The 16,772-nt window shown below is 42.7% G+C and overlaps 2 pseudogenes; one reads left to right on the top strand and one right to left on the bottom strand.

The window, feature by feature from the left end:
* Window positions 1–10,994: 10,994 nt before the first annotated feature.
* Window positions 10,995–11,112, bottom strand: LOC146025163 (5S ribosomal RNA; annotated as a pseudogene).
* A 4,689-nt stretch (window positions 11,113–15,801) lies between these two features.
* Window positions 15,802–15,919, top strand: LOC146025162 (5S ribosomal RNA; annotated as a pseudogene).
* The last annotated feature ends 853 nt before the right edge of the window (window positions 15,920–16,772 follow it).

The following is a 16,772-nucleotide window of genomic DNA, read 5'->3' as shown; positions in this document are numbered from 1 at the left end:
AGTTGAATTCCCTGAGGGGTGTAGTTTGCAAAATGGGGTCACTTGTGGGGGGGTTCCACTGTATTGGTGCTTCGGGGGTCTTGCTAATGCGACATAGCACCCACCAACATTCCACCAGAATCTGTGCTGCAAAATCCAAATATCACTCCTTCCCTTCTGAGTCCTGCCATGCACCCAAATGGTATTTTTTGGTCACATGTGAGGCATTGCCGTACTCGGGAGAAATTGGGGCACAGGGTACTTGTGAGTTATCCGGGCTCCCGATTTCTAAATCGGGTCGGATCGGGCACATCGCATCGCATCGCATGCGACCATCGGATGCGATGCGATGCGATGCGATGACCCGATTTTTCCATAGGAATCAATGTTAAAATGGACTGAGTCCATTTTAACATGGAATTCAATGGGAAAAAGGGGTCCTTTTCATACCCCTACTATCCAAGTGGGCATGGAGTTGGATATAAACCTGTGGCGAGCGTAGCGAGCCACCGAGCCCGAAGCGTGGCGAGCGTAGCGAGCCCCGCGAGGGGACACAGAATACCGTCCCCTCGCGGGGCTCGCTTCGCTCGCCACGCTTCGGGCTCGGTGGCTCGCTACGCTCGCCACAGGTTTATATCCAACTCCATGCCCACTTGGATAGTAGGGGTATGAAAAGGACCCCTTTTTCCCATTGAATTCCATGTTAAAATGGACTCAGTCAATTTTAACATTGATTCCTATGGAAAAATCGGGTCATCGCATCCGATGGTCGCATGCGATGCGATGCGATATCGCATCGCATCTGATTGTATGCCTTAACTTAAGGCATACAATCAAAAAATCGGGAGCCCGGATAACTCACAAGTACCGGGCACAGATTTTGGGGTGCTTTGTCTCCTTCATTCCTTATGAAAATGAAAAATTTTGAGCCAGAACTGCATTTTTGTATAAAAAATTTAATTTTTCATTTTCACTGCCCAGTTGTACCACAATTGGTGAAACCCCTGGGGGTTTGAAATGTACACTATACCCCTAGTTGAATTCCCTGAGGGGTGTAGTTTGCAAAATGGGGTCACTTGTGGGGGGGTTCCACTGTATTGGTGCTTCGGGGGTCTTGCTAATGCGACATAGCACCCACCAACATTCCACCAGAATCTGTGCTGCAAAATCCAAATATCACTCCTTCCCTTCTGAGTCCTGCCATGCACCCAAATGGTATTTTTTGGTCACATGTGAGGCATTGCCGTACTCGGGAGAAATTGGGGCACAGATTTTGGGGTGCTTTGTCTCCTTCATTCCTTGTGAAAATGAAAAATTTTGAGCCAGAACTGCATTTTTGTGTAAAAAATTTAATTTTTCATTTTCACTGCCCAGTTGTACCACAATTGGTGAAACCCCTGGGGGTTTGAAATGTACACTATACCCCTAGTTGAATTCCCTGAGGGGTGTAGTTTGCAAAATGGGGTCACTTGTGGGGGGGTTCCACTGTATTGGTGCTTCGGGGGTCTTGCTAATGCGACATAGCACCCACCAACATTCCACCAGAATCTGTGCTGCAAAATCCAAATATCACTCCTTCCCTTCTGAGTCCTGCCATGCACCCAAATGGTATTTTTTGGTCACATGTGAGGCATTGCCGTACTCGGGAGAAATTGGGGCACAGATTTTGGGGTGCTTTGTCTCCTTCATTCCTTGTGAAAATAAAAAATATTGAGCCAGAACTGCATTTTTGTGTAAAAAATTTAATTTTTCATTTTCACTGCCCAGTTGTACCACAATTGGTGAAACCCCTGGGGGTTTGAAATGTACACTATACCCCTAGTTGAATTCCCTGAGGGGTGTAGTTTGCAAAATGGGGTCAGTTGTGGGGGGGTTCCACTGTATTGGTGCTTCGGGGGTCTTGCTAATGCGACATAGCACCCACCAACATTCCACCAGAATCTGTGCTGCAAAATCCAAATATCACTCCTTCCCTTCTGAGTCCTGCCATGCACCCAAATTGTATTTTTTGGTCACATGTGAGGCATTGCCGTACTCGGGAGAAATTGGGGCACAGATTTTGTGGTGCTTTGTCTCCTTCATTCCTTGTGAAAATGAAAAATTTTGAGCCAGAACTGCATTTTTGTGTAAAAAATGTATTTTTTCATTTTCACAGCCCAGTTGTACCACAATTGGTGAAACCCCTGGGGGTTTGAAATGTACACTATACCCCTAGATGAATTCCCTGAGGGGTGTAGTTTGCAAAATGGGGTCACTTGTGGGGGGTTCCTAACTTTTAGCACCGTATGGTGCCTAGAAACCTACATGGTGCCTAAAAAATAATCTCATAAAAAGGAGGCTCCAAAATCAAGTAGGTGCTCCTTCTATTATGAAGCCTGTGGTTTGGTCAACGTGCACACTAGGGCCACATATAGGATATTTATGAAAACAAAAGAATTGGGGGAATCAATTTTTAGTCACATTTCTCTAGTAAAATCTACTGTGTTCCTTAGAAAAATGTATTAAAATTGAAAATCTGCAAAAAAATGAAATTTTCAAATTTCACCTACACTTTGTTTTAATTCCTGTGAAACACCTAAAGGGTTAACAAACTTCCAAAATGCTGTTTTGAATACTGTGAGGGGTGCAGTTTTTTAAATGGCATCATTTATGGGGGTGTCTCACATACAAGTCGCTCAAAGTCACATCAGAACTGAACTGGTCCCTAAAAAAATCAGTGTTTGAAATTTTATTGAAAATTTGAGAATTTGCTATTCATATTTTAAGCCTCCTAGTGTCCAAAAAATTAAAAGGAGGTTGAAATAATGATGGAAACATAAAGTATACATATGGTCTATGTTAGTTATTAACTATTTTGAGTGGTATGATTATTTGTCTCACAAGCAGAAAATTTAACATTTTGAAAATTGCAAAATTTTCCATTTTTTTATGACATTTTGGTATTTTTCACAAAAAAACACAGACTGTATCGACCCAAATTTACCACTAACTTGAAGTACAATGTGTCACGAGAAAACAATCTCAAAATCACTGGGATAAGTAAAAAAAAGTTATCCCCACTTAAGTGATACATGTCAGATTTGAAAAAAGGGCTCTGTCAGGAAGGCAAAAACAGGCTGCGGCGGGAAGGGGTTAATTAAACAAAACATTACACACCACCTTCCACATCATATGCTCTCTATTTAACACATTTCACCTATAACTCAAGTTGCAATACAGGGCATCTTTCATACAATTCTAACCATCTTTCTCATATACAAATGTTCACAAATTAAGGGGGCGCAGCCCCTTACGACGATGTGAAGAGAGCCCGTAGGGCGCGATGAATCACCTAATATATATATATATATATATATATATATATATCTAAAGAAAACATAGAACAGAGGGGCGCTCCATGGTGCATGTAAACGATATATTTATTGTGGAGGAACACACACTCCTTAGAGAGAGATAAAAGCAAATGCTCGTACCAATAAAAAAACGGTGTGGGCTGGTTACCACATGATAAAATACACAATACCACGGCAAATCTGCTCCAACCGCATCTCCACTGGCATCAGATCCACAGGGACTCGCAGACGCTGGGTTGCGCTGGCCGGACTTGGAAACCGGAGGCCGGGGACACACAGGCAGAAGACAGCGCCGGGACACAGTCAGCACGGGTATCACTGACCACGCCCTAACGCGTTTCGTCAGAGACTTCGTCAGAGGGCGTGGTTCGGTGAATACCCGAGAATGATTTATCCCACACTACCACCAATCAGAACCTCTGAAATGCCGGTGATGTCATATTCTAATTTCAGGTGGGACAAAAATTGCAGGTGATTTAGGTTTCATCATAACCACACTTTGTGCAAAACATAAAAGGATTATTTAATCCATTAGAATTGCTATACAATATAATACCGCAAATCTAGTGCGGATATAGTAGTTCCCTAAATGAGAGAATATATTAATATCCCAGTGGCGTGAAACTCATTGGATTCTCAAGTTAAATACATTGGTTCCTTTGGGATTAAATGAGGGTTACGAAATCACTCCATATATTAACCAGTGATGTTTTTTTCTGATGTTTTTTCTCTGTCTTTTTATGTCTTTCAGCAATCATCCCAAAAAATCCTTTTTCATTGATGTCTGACTGTTTGTATTGCACGGGTATTTTTCTGTATTTTTTATGTATTTTTCATGTGATTTTTTATGAATTTTTATGACATTTTTTATGAAGAAAATATATTGTCATTTTTATCATGACTGTAAAAATTGTTTACAGGTTTGCACATGTAAATTTGATGTGTTGTGTATTTAATGAATTTTTTATGTTCATAAATTGTATTATATATTGTTCCCGATATTAGACACTTTGAGATGCCACTATAAAATTGGTATAAATATATAAGGTGGTAATTATATATTTATATATAATTTATATATACAGGCCCATTCTTGCCGGTTTCAGTTACGCAACATTGCTCGCATCAGGCCCTTTCTCTCACAGAGTGCAACTAAGCTGATCATCCACTCATTGGTCATCTCACGGCTTGACTACTGTAATGTTCTCCTCACCGGCCTCGCTCAATCCCAACTGGCACCTCTCCAATCTGTCCTCAATGCTGCAGCCAGGCTTATCTTCCTCTCCCGCCGCTCTAATTCTGCCACTCCCCTTCAACAAAATCTGCACTGGCTTCCATTCCCCTACAGAATCCTCTTCAAACACCTCACACTCACATACAGGGCCATCTCTAATTCCATTGCTCCATATATCTCTAACCTCATCTCCATTCATACACCCTCCCGCCCTCTACGGTCGGCTGACGACTGTTGTCTCTCCTCCACCCTGATCACTGCTTCCCATGCTAGAGTACAGGACTTTGCCCGTGCTGCACCCCTTCAGTGGAACGCACTCCCTCGCTCCATTAGACTCTCCCCGACCTTGCAAAGCTTCAAACGGGCACTGAAAACTCACCTATTCATCAAAGCGTACCCTTCCACTGCATAAACCAGCTGGTTCTCCGACCCCTTGCCTGTTTACATCTTGCTATCTAACCACCACCCACTTGCTTGCACCTCTTGTAATCTGTCTGTCTCCCCTTCCTACTAGATTGTAAGCTCCTCTGAGCAGGGCCCTCTTCCCTCCTGTTGTCAAAGCCCTCTTCTCTTCGCATGTCACTCACAGCTCTCCTATACTCCAACACTCAGTGACCATCTTTGTCCGCATACTCATCTCCATCATTGGCATCTAGCCTCTAGTTGTATGTTGATTGAGTCCTCACTACTTATATCCAAGCTGTAATGTGTATTGAACTGTGGCGCTCTTTATTTGTACTGTATTCTTGTTATTTATTCAATGTTATGCCAAGCTTTGTCTCCTTGTATTGTTCCTTTGTACGGCGCTGCGAAACACTTGTGGCGCCTTATAAATAAAATTATAATAATAATTATAATAATAATACCATGTAGCGCTCCATGTATTCATGTTTGAACGCCACTGGGATATTAATATATTCTCTCATTTAGGGAACTACTATATCCGCACTAGATTTGCGGTTTTATATTGTATAGCAATTCTAATGGATTAAATAATCCTTTTATGTTTTACACAAAGTGTGGTTATGGTGAAACCTAAATCACCTGCAATTTTTGTCCCACCTGAAATTAGAATATGACATCACCGGCATTTCAGAGGTTCTGATTGGTGGTAGTGTGGGATAAATCATTCTCGGGTATTCACTGAACCACGCCCTCTGACGAAGTCTTTGACGAAACGCGTTAGGGCGTGGTCAGTGATACCCGTGCTGACTGTGTCCCGGCGCTGTCTTCTGCCTGTGTGTCCCCGGCCTCCTGTTTCCAAGTCCGGCCGGCGCAACCCAGCGTCTGCGAGTCCCTGTGGATCTGATGCCAGTGGAGATGCGGTTGGAGCAGATTTGCCGTGGTATTGTGTATTTTATCATGTGTAACCAGCCCACGCTGTTTTTTTATTGGTACGAGCATTTGCTTTTATCTCTCTCTAAGGAGTGTGTTCCTCCATAATAAATATATCGTTTACATGCACCATGGAGCGCCCCTCTGTTCTCTGTTTTCTCTAGATTTATACGTCCTGACCAATGTTCCCTCTAATTTTACGAAGGCTGTGTGCGGCTAAAGATTTTGGCTGTGCAACTTTGGAATGAAATTAAAAATTTTGTGCGTCACTTATATATAACTGGAAAATGACATTCAGCATTTGTGTTAACTTTACTTTAAAATGATATTAAACATTTAAACATTCAAAATACAGTACACAATGTAGTTAATGGGTGAAACACACATTAATTGAGTCCACAACTTCAAAAAGGGACCACTTCTGCTTTGTGCGCTCAGTTGTAATGTCTGTGCGCATGCTCCTCAAAGTGTGTGCGCGCGCACTTGTGCACAGCTTAGAGGGAACACTGGTCCTGACCCTGGATGTTTGGTCATTATCCAATTGAGGGAGCTGCAGTCTACATTATTGGACTTTGGTGAACTTCTGTGCCTCTTTGCTAAAAAGGCTAACATTGCTGGACTCATTAGAGAATTGAAAGCTATCAGCGCCACCTGCACTACGGTTATATATATATATATATATATATATATATATATATATATATATATATATACACCCTGGATTTCAGTTCACAGGGGTGCATTTTGAGCCCTCTGTTGTACTTCTTGTTTACTTCTTGTTTACTTACTTATGATTGTTCCTCAAGCACTGAATCTGTCCAAATTATTACATTTGCAGATGAAAATGCTATAGTGGGTATTATTGTTAATGGTATAGAAATGGATTACAGGTTGGAAGTGTCCAGACTAGAGTCCTGGAGTAGGGACAACTGTCTGGTTTTAAATGTGGATAAGACCAAAGGGTACTTATGTAATATCTGGGCTCCCGTTTTTCTTGTGAGACCGCGTCCCCTTGCGGGGCTCGCTGCGCTCGCCACGCTTCGGGCACGGTGGCTCGCTGCGCTCGCCACACTATATAGGATCAACTCCATGCGTAGTTGGATAGTAGGGGTATGAAAAAATGGGGTGCATTTAACATGGGAGTCCAGATAATACATAAGTACCGACCAAAGAAATGATTGTAAACTTTAGTACCACCAAGATTCATACCATCCACTAGTCTTGAATGGCCAACAAGTTGAGAGAGTAGAGACTTTTGAAATTTTTAGGCATAAATATGTCAAAAGACCTTTTATGGAGAACACACATAAACATTGTCATAAAGAAGGCTCCCCAGCTTATGATTTTCTTAAGGAAACAACGTTCATCTGGCATGTGTAAGAGAACTCTGGTAAAGTTCTACTCTAGTGTTATTGAAAGTGTTCTCACCTATGGTGTTTTAGTATGGTTTGGCTCTGCTGCTGACCGTAAACAGGGATGCCGACTGGGGGTGTGGGGGTGCGTGGGACCCGGGCTCCAGAGGGTAGGGCCCGGGCAGCTCTATCCCCAGCACCCCCGGCCCTTCACTTGCCTTTTACACCACCGCCCGCACTGCTGAGCCACCCCACGCCCCCTCATTCATCTGCCCACCCTTCTCCACATTCATACTACGCACTGCAGGAAGAAGCCGACCGCCAGGACTTGGAGCCGCAGGAAATCCCCACCGCACGACATGAAGTAATGATGTCACACCATGCTTGATAGACAGAGCAGCATGACAGCAGTCAGGAGCCTTCACCCTGGAGAGGAGATGCAATCCACCCCGGCCCGCCTTGATATATTTGAGAAAAGGTACTAAAACCTTAAATCATTATAAGTCCCCAGCAGGGGAGGGGGTTTGAGAATCTTGGCAGATTGCCAGACTGCCTTAAGCTACGTTATCAGCGTCCGTAAACAAGTACATAAATAATAAATAAATAAGTACCTCATAGGCAGTCAAAAGTAGCGTAGTGTAGTCAGCGTAGGCAGTATGTAGTTAGCGTAAGTGTCCCTGTCAAAATCGGCGTAGTGTGTGACAGAAATAGGGTCTAGTCCACCGTAGTCAGAAACAGCGTCTAGTTCACCGTAGTCAGAAGTTGCGTCCCAGTCAGAAACAGCATCTAAGTCAGTCAGCTAGCCTAGTCAGTCAGAAGTAGCGTAGTGTAGTCAGCGTAGGCAGTACTGTTCTCATGACTAGCGTAGTCATCGTACCGCATTATCAGCCTAGCTACCTTACTTGTGTAGTTTCACGGCGCCAGCTTGAACTATTTCTCCGTGGAACTACAGGTGCCAGAATGACCGGTCAGCGTAGTGACTCCGCGGCAGCTCAGCGTTGACAGGTTGCTACTTTACTTGTGTAGTTTCACGGCGCCAGCTTGAACTATTTCTCTGTGGAACTACAGGTGCCAGAATGACCGGTCAGCATAGTGACTCCACGGCAGCTCAGGTTGCTACGCTACTTGTGTAGTTTCATGGCTCCAGCTTGAACTAAATTGTCAGCGTAGTGACTCCGTGGCAGCCTAGGGCTGACAGGTTATTGTGGTACTTGTAGTTCCACAGAGAAATAGACGGCCCGGCACACCACTAACAAAGTGGGCGTCTGAATTTTGCGTCTACTACTTAGACACTATAGCATCTACTACTTAGACGCTATAGCGCGAGACGCTTTGCCGCGCGAGTGTCCCTATTCCGTCATCACAGAAGTTGGGAGGTATGTATTAATTCATATTAGCGGCCATATATATACGCATTTTTCTGGCAGTCTGCAAGGATCAGTCAGATCCGTGCAGGATGCAGAGTGTAAAAAAAAAAGAGAAATAAATAAATGAAAAAAATCCGCGTGAGGTCCCCCCCCACGGCTGCAACCAGCACCAGGCTGTCATCGGCGGCTGAACGCGTCCTCACTCTCCGCGTCGCTGCCGCCTCCCGGGATGCTTCACCGTGGCTCCGTCAGACGATGCCCCGGAGACTGTCATCACCGGCCTGACCTCCAAGAACCTCCGGTAAGTATATCTCGTATCTCCGTGCCGCTTCTAGCTGCGCAGTCCTGCCCTTTCTCTCCTCTACGGCGGCTGCTTAACTGCTTTCAACGGCCGCAGTCCTTTTTATATCCCCTTCCCCGCGGCCATCCCCGGGGTGCCGTGGGCACTCATTCCTGGGGCTCGAGCAGTCCAACTTTATCAGTCACCTTTTTCTTATTAACAACAGGCCAGTCCTTGTGAGCTACAGGGTCCCATCAACTGGAGCTGCTATGAAGCACACAGTACCCTTAGCTATACATAGTCAACCCCGTTATGACATTTAATAATAATACAAGTTTCCAGGGTATTATATGCCTCCCCGGTAGAATGATGCCAGTCCTCGGGCATCTATACAGTTCAAACTTCTCAAAAGTCTTTTCACACCTTTATATACATGTGGAAAGGTTAGAATTTGGTGAGATGTGCGCCAGGAGGGTGTAAACAGGTAGTTTGTCCAGGAGCGTAATCCCATATAGTGCACTCCCCTAATATTATGGTTGGGGCGTCAGCTAAGTCCAGGAGCGGTGGTGTGCCACTCAGGGGGTGATTAGTAGAGAAAGTTTTTGTTTTGGACTTTGGATAGCGACTACTGTGCACGTATTTCACATGGGACAATGTTTGAAAATAAGTAATTTATTTAAACACAGAAGAGAAAAGTATAAAAATACATATATATATTCAAACAATGTAATAAAACCACAATAAAAAATATATCAGATTTAAACCAAAGAGACCGAATAAAATAAGGGGGTGGGGATGGATAAAAAAAATGGATACTAAAATGACAATATGTATTAATAAAAGAATGGGATGGCGATGGTGTTAATTTAATAAACTGACTGTACTATAAGAACACAGCAAGTGTATTAGATAACTATATTAAAAAAGTGTCAATGTGCCACCTGGTAAGTATGCAAAGCCAAGTGCATCAAAATATACAAAGAAAGAGAGAAAAAAAAAAAAAAAAAAAAAAAAAAATATATATAAATGAACTGCTGTTAGAACGAAATATTTGTAGTTTAGAAATATAGGTTAGCTTAACTTGTTAGCAGTGTAGTGAGGAGCAGGAGTCAGAAGTATCCCAACATGTTTCGTCCAACAGGACTTCGTCAGGGGTAAGGGACAGAATGACTGAGGCTGTATTTATAGCAGGGATAGGGTCTGAGGTGCCGCCCCCCTCGTTAACACTGCTTAATTAGACAAAAAATACCGTTTGAAAAAAGCATGATATAGGACTATGTGAGAGGTGCTGGGGTTAGTACCACCAATCCTCATAATAACAAGTTCAAAAACGAGTGTTGGAAAGTCTAAAACAAGCTGAAGGGGGTTTGGAGTGTGTCAGCTCCGTTTGCAGGGAGCGTGACATCACATCCGCCCCACTTCCGCCACACATCCGGCGTCCGTGTGGCTTTACCGCGCATGTGCGCCTGTTTGTTGAGGTCTCTCAGTCTGGTAGCTACGGAGCTACGTGCGCATGCGCGCCCCGTCTGTGGTTGTCCTTGTCTGTGCGAGTACGCTGCGTCTCTGACACTCTGTGTTACTCTGGAGACTTCACTGTGAGATGTTCCCATATGTTAGTACTGCGGGGGTTTCCATGGTGATCGCAAAGTGTCACCAGTCCTTGTTGAATGCCCTGGTGTTCATAGTCGTTTTTTTCATATTGTGAGACATATTCTGAGTATGGTGGATTCAGTTATTCTGTAAGTGATTCTCAAATTGTATGAGAACCAGAAATTGGCAAAAGTGAAGAAAAATTAATATTTTACAGATGCACAGTCAGTATTAAACGTTATAATATGAAGGTTAGCCACTACTAGTAGGAAAGCCCATAAGTGAATAAATAAATAAATAAATAAAATAAATAAACCTGTAGAAATATGTGTAATATGAAAGTTGATTAATATTTATACTCAAAAGGGCATATAAAGATGGATACATAATTGAAGGCATGTCCGATAATATAGAACTATACAAATAATTAGCAGAGACAGGTGAATATAAGTATTTATTGACACCACAAAGGAACCGCACATACAAAAAACCTCCGCCGATGTTATGATACAGCACCCGATATTCCTGGGAGGTCCCCCTGCCCAGTACTAATCGGGCCCATCACTGCTTAGCTTCCAAGTTCGGATGTAATTGGGCGTCCCAGTGAGGTATGGCTGTATAGTTGTTTGGTTGGAGATCAATGCATGTACCCAGTTTCTCCTCTATGGTGTCGATGGTGACCTAATATGTCGGCATTATACGTTTGAAAGGAAGAGGTCTATGGGTGGAATTATCATAGTGGTGCTGTTGCTGGACTTCTCAGATGGTGACCCATTCTGGTACTACTCAGCGGAGATTATGTAGTGAACTACTGACCGCTGGAGATATTCCTCTTTTTGTCTCTTAAATGAAGGGTGCTATCTCATAGCTCTCATTGAAGCCTTCTGGGTGTAGCGTATTCAGCTCAAAGATCCAGTACATCTCTCGACGTGAGAGAAGGTTCGATAGATCACCCCCTCTCTCTCCAAGGGTAACGAGTTCAATGCCTCTAAAAGTCAATTTTTCGGGGTCCGAGTTATGGTGAGTGCTGAAGTGTTGGGAGACCGCATGTGTTTGTACTTTATTCTTAATGTTCCTTACATGTTCTTGTATCCGGATTTTCAGTGCTCTTTTGGTTTTACCTACGTAACGTAGTTCGCATGGACATTCCAACATGTAAATTACTGATGTTGTATTGCAGTTGATGAAGCTTTTAGTCTTGAATTCTTTGGATTTGTCTTTATTGAAAAAATTCTTTCTGCTGGGGTGAAGATACTTGCAGATGATGCAGTGGCCACATTTGTAACTGCCAGTGCATTTTGGTAGGCCACTGGGTTTGGATGATTCATCTCTGAGCATGCTGGGGGCTAGGAGGTCCTTCAGGTTTTTTTGTTTCCGGTATACAATCTGTGGTTTAATGGGTAATGAGTCTTTGAGTATGGGATCCATCTGTAGAATGTTCCAATGTTTATTGAGTGCTTCCTTAATGATTTCCTCATGATGGTTGTAAGTTGTGATAAATTTGACATCTGGTTCTCTGTTCACTTTGGGTTTGTATTCCAGTAGTTTTTTCCTGTCCAAAGCCCTTGCTCTTTTGTTGGCCCTCTCCAATACATGAGTTGGGTATTTCTTCTCCCTGAATCTGTCTGTGATCGCTTCCAGTTGTGCGTCTCTATCCTCTTCCTTCTTGCAGTTGCGGGTTATCCTGTGGTATTGGGAGTATGGAATATTGTCCTTCCATTTCAATAAGTGTCCGCTCTCATAATGTACATAGCTATTAGTGTCTACCTTCTTCACAAAGTTCCTTGTTACCACAGTATTACCTGTGCCCATCAGTACCAAGTCCAGAAATTCGATCTCTTTGTCACTAATGTTTGATGTGAAAGCCAGGTTTAAGTCGTTTTCTCCAATATATTTAAAAAAATCATAAAATCTCTGTTCAGAACCATCCCAAACCATTAAAATGTCATCTATATATCTTTTGAAAAATATGATGTTTTGTTTGTATGGGTGGTTATTGTAAATGTACCTTCTCTCCCAATATCCCATCAACAAGTTTGCAAAACTTGGGGCAAATATTGTGCCCATTGCAGTTCCACAAATCTGCAAATAAAAACGGTTTAAAAATTTAAAATAATTATGTTTCAGGATGAAATTCATGACGTCACAAATGAACTTCCTATGTGCTGTTGATAGTGAAGAATCTTCTTCGAGGAATTCATTGCATGCTTCAATGCCCAGATGATGCTGGATACAGGTGTAAAGGGATTGCACGTCTATCGTTGCCCACCTGTATCCCTCCTTCCAAGTAAAATCCTCCATGAGGTTCAGAACTGAAGTCGTATCTTTCAGGTAGGATGGCAAATTGTTCACGTGTGGTCGTAAAAAGATGTCCGCATATTCTGATAGATGGGACGTCAATGAATCAATCCCTGCCACAATAGGTCTTCCTGGTGGGTTGTCCATCGATTTGTGTACTTTTGGGAGAAAGTAAAATACTGGAGTGGTAGGATTCATGTGTAGGAGATACTGGAATTCTTCTTTAGTGAGAATATTCTCACTTAAACCACGAGAAAAGAAGTCTGGAACCTGAGCTGGGAGAAAAGAAGAACCCACCCAGTGTACACCAATAACCCACCTGGGAATAGATCTACTACCGTTAATGAAGCATCTAATAAGAATTTTTTATCCCCGGGCCCCAGCACCAAAATGAAAGAAAAACTAACACAGAGAGTTACAGAGAAAGCAACACACGCATCCCCCCTAAAAAGACAACTGGAAGAAGACGAGGGTGCAGAGGAGGGAGGAAACCAAAACTCACAGAAGAGACGGAACCTCCAATAAAACCTATTACCAACCATGGTGTCTTCAACCTGTCACAACGTCAACTCACCGAACCGGAACTCTCACTTCTAAGCAAAGGTTTATCCTTTGCACCCACAAAAGCCCTCAATAAGTTCGACACCTTCATAGACCTCAACAAATTCGTCAGACATCTTACTCTGAAACGACACTTTCTAAGGAAAGAAGAAGATTCATCTGACCACCCCACCAATATTTCCAGATCTGGTTTAAGAAACAAATCTAAGTTTTATCCGATTGAATCCAAGGGTCAGTACATCGGAACTTTCTACGAACTGGTTAAACAGGAACTCTGTGGAAATAATGAACTTCAACCTATTGGTAAAAACCTTACAAAGAAGGAGAAAGAGGCTCTTGAGACACTCCAAAAAGATGAGAGTATCGTCATCAAAGCAGCAGATAAGGGGGGGGGCATTGTAATCATGGACAGAATAGCATACGTAAGGGAAGCCGAACGACTTCTGAGTGACACCGTATCATATGTACAACTCCAGAAAGACCCAAAGGACAACTACATCGAAGAACTAAGACCCCTATTACTACAAGGTTTAAGGGAGAATATTCTCACTAAAGAAGAATTCCAGTATCTCCTACACATGAATCCTACCACTCCAGTATTTTACTTTCTCCCAAAAGTACACAAATCGATGGACAACCCACCAGGAAGACCTATTGTGGCAGGGATTGATTCATTGACGTCCCATCTATCAGAATATGCGGACATCTTTTTACGACCACACGTGAACAATTTGCCATCCTACCTGAAAGATACGACTTCAGTTCTGAACCTCATGGAGGATTTTACTTGGAAGGAGGGATACAGGTGGGCAACGATAGACGTGCAATCCCTTTACACCTGTATCCAGCATCATCTGGGCATTGAAGCATGCAATGAATTCCTCGAAGAAGATTCTTCACTATCAACAGCACATAGGAAGTTCATTTGTGACGTCATGAATTTCATCCTGAAACATAATTATTTTAAATTTTTAAACCGTTTTTATTTGCAGATTTGTGGAACTGCAATGGGCACAATATTTGCCCCAAGTTTTGCAAACTTGTTGATGGGATATTGGGAGAGAAGGTACATTTACAATAACCACCCGTACAAACAAAACATCATATTTTTCAAAAGATATATAGATGACATTTTAATGGTTTGGGATGGTTCTGAACAGAGATTTTATGAATTTTTAAAATATATTGGAGAAAACGACTTAAACCTGGCTTTCACATCAAACATTAGTGACAAAGAGATCGAATTTCTGGACTTGGTACTGATGGGCACAGGTAATACTGTGGTAACAAGGAACTTTGTGAAGAAGGTAGACACCAATAGCTATGTACATTATGAGAGCGGACACTTATTGAAATGGAAGGACAATATTCCATACTCCCAATACCACAGGATAACCCGCAACTGCAAGAAGGAAGAGGATAGAGACGCACAACTGGAAGCGATCACAGACAGATTCAGGGAGAAGAAATACCCAACTCATGTATTGGAGAGGGCCAACAAAAGAGCAAGGGCTTTGGACAGGAAAAAACTACTGGAATACAAACCCAAAGTGAACAGAGAACCAGATGTCAAATTTATCACAACTTACAACCATCATGAAGGAATCATTAAGGAAGCACTCAATAAACATTGGAACATTCTACAGATGGATCCCATACTCAAAGACTCATTACCCATTAAACCACAGATTGTATACCGGAAACAAAAAAACCTGAAGGACCTCCTAGCCCCCAGCATGCTCAGAGATGAATCATCCAAACCCAGTGGCCTACCAAAATGCACTGGCAGTTACAAATGTGGCCACTGCATCATCTGCAAGTATCTTCACCCCAGCAGAAAGAATTTTTTCAATAAAGACAAATCCAAAGAATTCAAGACTAAAAGCTTCATCAACTGCAATACAACATCAGTAATTTACATGTTGGAATGTCCATGCGAACTACGTTACGTAGGTAAAACCAAAAGAGCACTGAAAATCCGGATACAAGAACATGTAAGGAACATTAAGAATAAAGTACAAACACATGCGGTCTCCCAACACTTCAGCACTCACCATAACTCGGACCCCGAAAAATTGACTTTTAGAGGCATTGAACTCGTTACCCTTGGAGAGAGAGGGGGTGATCTATCGAACCTTCTCTCACGTCGAGAGATGTACTGGATCTTTGAGCTGAATACGCTACACCCAGAAGGCTTCAATGAGAGCTATGAGATAGCACCCTTCATTTGAGAGACAAAAAGAGGAATATCTCCAGCGGTCAGTAGTTCACTACATAATCTCCGCTGAGTAGTACCAGAATGGGTCACCATCTGAGAAGTCCAGCAACAGCACCACTATGATAATTCCACCCATAGACCTCTTCCTTTCAAACGTATAATGCCGACATATTAGGTCACCATCGACACCATAGAGGAGAAACTGGGTACATGCATTGATCTCCAACCAAACAACTATACAGCCATACCTCACTGGGACGCCCAATTACATCCGAACTTGGAAGCTAAGCAGTGATGGGCCCGATTAGTACTGGGCAGGGGGACCTCCCAGGAATATCGGGTGCTGTATCATAACATCGGCGGAGGTTTTTTGTATGTGCGGTTCCTTTGTGGTGTCAATAAATACTTATATTCACCTGTCTCTGCTAATTATTTGTATAGTTCTATATTATCGGACATGCCTTCAATTATGTATCCATCTTTATATGCCCTTTTGAGTATAAATATTAATCAACTTTCATATTACACATATTTCTACAGGTTTATTTATTTTATTTATTTATTTATTCACTTATGGGCTTTCCTACTAGTAGTGGCTAACCTTCATATTATAACGTTTAATACTGACTGTGCATCTGTAAAATATTAATTTTTCTTCACTTTTGCCAATTTCTGGTTCTCATACAATTTGAGAATCACTTACAGAATAACTGAATCCACCATACTCAGAATATGTCTCACAATATGAAAAAAACGACTATGAACACCAGGGCATTCAACAAGGACTGGTGACACTTTGCGATCACCATGGAAACCCCCGCAGTACTAACATATGGGAACATCTCACAGTGAAGTCTCCAGAGTAACACAGAGTGTCAGAGACGCAGCGTACTCGCACAGACAAGGACAACCACAGACGGGGCGCGCATGCGCACGTAGCTCCGTAGCTACCAGACTGAGAGACCTCAACAAACAGGCGCACATGCGCGGTAAAGCCACACGGACGCCGGATGTGTGGCGGAAGTGGGGCGGATGTGATGTCACGCTCCCTGCAAACGGAGCTGACACACTCCAAACCCCCTTCAGCTTGTTTTAGACTTTCCAACACTCGTTTTTGAACTTGTTATTATGAGGATTGGTGGTACTAACCCCAGCACCTCTCACATAGTCCTATATCATGCTTTTTTCAAACGGTATTTTTTGTC

This window comes from Crinia signifera, chromosome 7 (genome assembly GCF_055691185.1).
Source record: "Crinia signifera chromosome 7, ASM5569118v1, whole genome shotgun sequence".
Lineage (NCBI taxonomy): Eukaryota > Metazoa > Chordata > Amphibia > Anura > Myobatrachidae > Crinia > Crinia signifera.
The sequence above is the reverse complement of the archived record's forward strand: the minus strand, read 5'-3'. Positions and strand labels throughout refer to the sequence as shown.